Source organism: Mandrillus leucophaeus, unplaced genomic scaffold (assembly GCF_000951045.1).
Source record: "Mandrillus leucophaeus isolate KB7577 unplaced genomic scaffold, Mleu.le_1.0 Scaffold257, whole genome shotgun sequence".
Taxonomy (NCBI): Eukaryota; Metazoa; Chordata; class Mammalia; order Primates; family Cercopithecidae; genus Mandrillus; species Mandrillus leucophaeus.
Window position 1 is genome coordinate 2,658,370 of NW_012102665.1, and position 3,124 is coordinate 2,661,493.

General features: G+C 39.3%; 1 protein-coding gene across 1 annotated transcript in view; it reads left to right on the top strand.

Annotated features, from left to right (window-relative positions):
- The window catches only part of PIEZO2 (piezo-type mechanosensitive ion channel component 2), a 478,725-nt gene that overhangs the window by 182,764 nt on the left and 292,837 nt on the right, over positions 1 to 3,124 (top strand). The gene's annotated exons all lie outside the window — the stretch shown is intronic.

Genomic DNA, 3,124 nt, shown 5'->3' on the forward strand with positions numbered 1-3,124 from the left:
TCCTGGTTAAATTTATTCCTAAGTAGTTTTTTGATACTATTATAAATAGAATTGTTTTGTTAATTTATTTTTGGACAGTTTTTTGTTAATACATAGAAACATTACTTATTTTTGTATGTTGATTTTGTAATCAGCAACTGAAGGGTATTATTATTAGGCTATTGACATTTTTTGAAAATCATGGATTAAACTGGATCAAGACAAGGCTAATCAGGTGAAAACTCATTTCCAGATAGCCACTTCAGTCAAAGCCTCATATATGAGTTCCATAAAATACTAATAATAATGGAAATTAAGACTTAAGCAGACAGAAGACTGCTCCCTCCCCAAAGAAAGGATGTCAGAGATTTAGGAACAGCACAGCTCAGTTTTATTCATTCATCATCTAACAAATATTTATTGATCACCCACTATGTTTATAGCTACTGTTCTAGTGCTGGGGATATGGTAGCTTAAAAACAAACAAACAAAATTTAAATCCTTGCTCTCAAGAAGTGTTCTATAATGTGGAAGACATATAAAAACAAGCATGATAATATTCTAATGGTAATACTTACTAAGAAAACATTAATCCAAAAGGTAGAAGTGAAATATTAGAGTCCTCTATATTTGAAATTTTATATAAGTTATAATAAAACAGAAGTGGGAATGTGAAAAATATAGTAGAGATCTTCTTATATGGTACCCCTGTGTTAGCAGATGTTCTTCTTATACACAGGGCTCCTGTTTCAGCAGAAATCTTCCTCATAATATGGAGCTTTTATTTGGGGGTCAGGTTACTTCCAAAGCATGCACTCTCTAAAGTTGTTTACACAGAACTGAAATGTTATAATAAGCAGATTGAAGCAAAACACTAAAATACAAGCACTTTATTCTAGTGGCTGCATGATCACATCTCTGTCACCTCAGAATCTTCAGATAACAGGTAACCAAGAGAGAAAACATCTAGACTGGATTCAAGGACTACAGGCCTCCCAGAGAGAGCACACCAGGCCATGCCAGCGGCTGTCTCCTTGCTCTCCTGCTCTTCTGTTTTCTTTTTCCTACCAGAGTCCAACCTCGATTGCTCTTCCCAAAGCCCTTTTTGTCAATGGGGATTAAGGCTGATCTTGATATGAATGTAATTTGGCTCGATTTCTAGAAGCTCTTTCTGTTTAAACTCGCAACTTCAATTCCAGCACAAAATACAATGAAAGGAAACTTTTGTTCTCCTGGACCTGTTCAAGTCAATCAACCCCCACATCCCTCTCCTTTGCCTCCTCTTTCTTCCTTTTGTGACCTTCTTCCTTCTCCTCCTCTTATCTCTTCTTTCTTTCTACTTCCTCCTCCTTTTCCCTATTCCCTTTCTTTCCTTCTATTGATTGGCAACAATTTTTGATGTATTATCTAAAGTGCAAGAATAATTTTAATGAACCCAGAAAATGTTTAATCTCATGAAGTTTATACTCTTCTGGGGAGATCAAGGAAAACATTACTAACATCAGAGAGAAATGAGAGAAGAAGGCCTTGCATTCTGAGTTCTCTGTTCTCTTTAGCGTCAGATGCTTCTCATGTGTTGCTTCAGGTCCTCCTGGTCTCCCCTGTCTCTGGGACCGGTGGCTACTTGCTTCTGCCACAGCCATCACCATGGCAACCAGTCCCAAAAGTGGACTTCAGTGGACTGCAGTGAACTTCGAGTGTCACCCTCATTTGAGCTCGGCCCTTTTTCTTCTCCCTTCCCCTCCTCCCTCTTCTTCTCATCATTATTGTCCAGGTATGAATGATTCCCATACCCACATAAATATGCAGAGACACCATCAATGTAGAATATTTCAAAAAGTCAACATCACAGAATGCAAGATCAACATACAAAAATAAATTATATTTCTACATATTGGCAATCAACAATTGGAAATAGATTTATAAACACAATGTTATGTACAATAATACAAAAAAATACTTAGATATAAGCATTTAAAAATACTTAGATATAAGTTTTTAGATATAAATCTAAAAACAATGTGAGACCCATATGCTGCAGAAATAAATCAAACAACACCTAAATAAATGCAGAGGTACATTGTGTTCATGGATTGGAAGACTTACTGTTGTTAAAATGTCCTTTCTCTCTAAACTGATCTATAGGTTCAATACAATTCTAGTCAGAATCCCAGCAGAATATTTTTGTAGAAATCAACAAGCTGACTCTAAAATATATATGGAAAAAAAAACCCTACAATTGCTAAAGTAATTTTGAAAATGAAAAATAAAAGTTTGAAGATTTACAGTATCTGATTTAAAGACTGAATTATATAGTGTAAGGCCTAAAATTTCACAGGCTGTCTTACATTTTTAAGCTTCAAAGGACCCTGAAGGCCATATTGTGAGTTCCCTGCTTTCAGTAGATGTGACCCCATGCTGGACCAGCTGCACACCACCTGGTCCTCAGTCTAACAGACTTGAGTTCCCTGCCAGCCACAAATCATTAAAACAAGGCAGTATCATCCTCACATAGTAACCAGGGGCACCCTGTGCTATTGATATTCAAAGCCCGCCTCGCTCTCACTGCCCCTGCTTGTTCATCTGTTCCCAAGTGCACCCCTGTGTGGCCCTGTGTGGTGTGCAGTGTCCTCCTGCAGGGTCGTGAGAAGACTGGGTAATAAAATGCTGCACATCTATCTACCCAGTGTTGTGTGTTATGTGTTCAACCATCTCATTCTGTTTAGGGCAGTGGATCCCTTCCCCACTAATGAGGTGAATAGGAGGTCATCATAGCATTATAAAATCACAGTAATCAAGTCAGTTTGCTATTGGTGAAGGAATAAGAGAGTGCAGAAACAGACCCACACGAACATGCACGGCCACTTGATTTTCCATAGAGATACAAACGCAGGCTGGGCACAGTGGCTCATGCCTGTAATCCCAGCACTTTGGGAGGCCAAGGCAGGCGGATCACGAGGTCAGGAGATGGAGACCATCTTGGCCAACACGGTGAAACCCCGTCTCTACTAAAAATATAAAAAATTAGCCGGGTGTGGTGGCGGGCGCCTGTGGTCCCAGCTACTTGGGAGGCTGAGGCAGGAGAATGGTGTGAACCCGGGAGGCAGAGGTTGCAGTGAGCCGAGATCACACCACTGCACTCCAG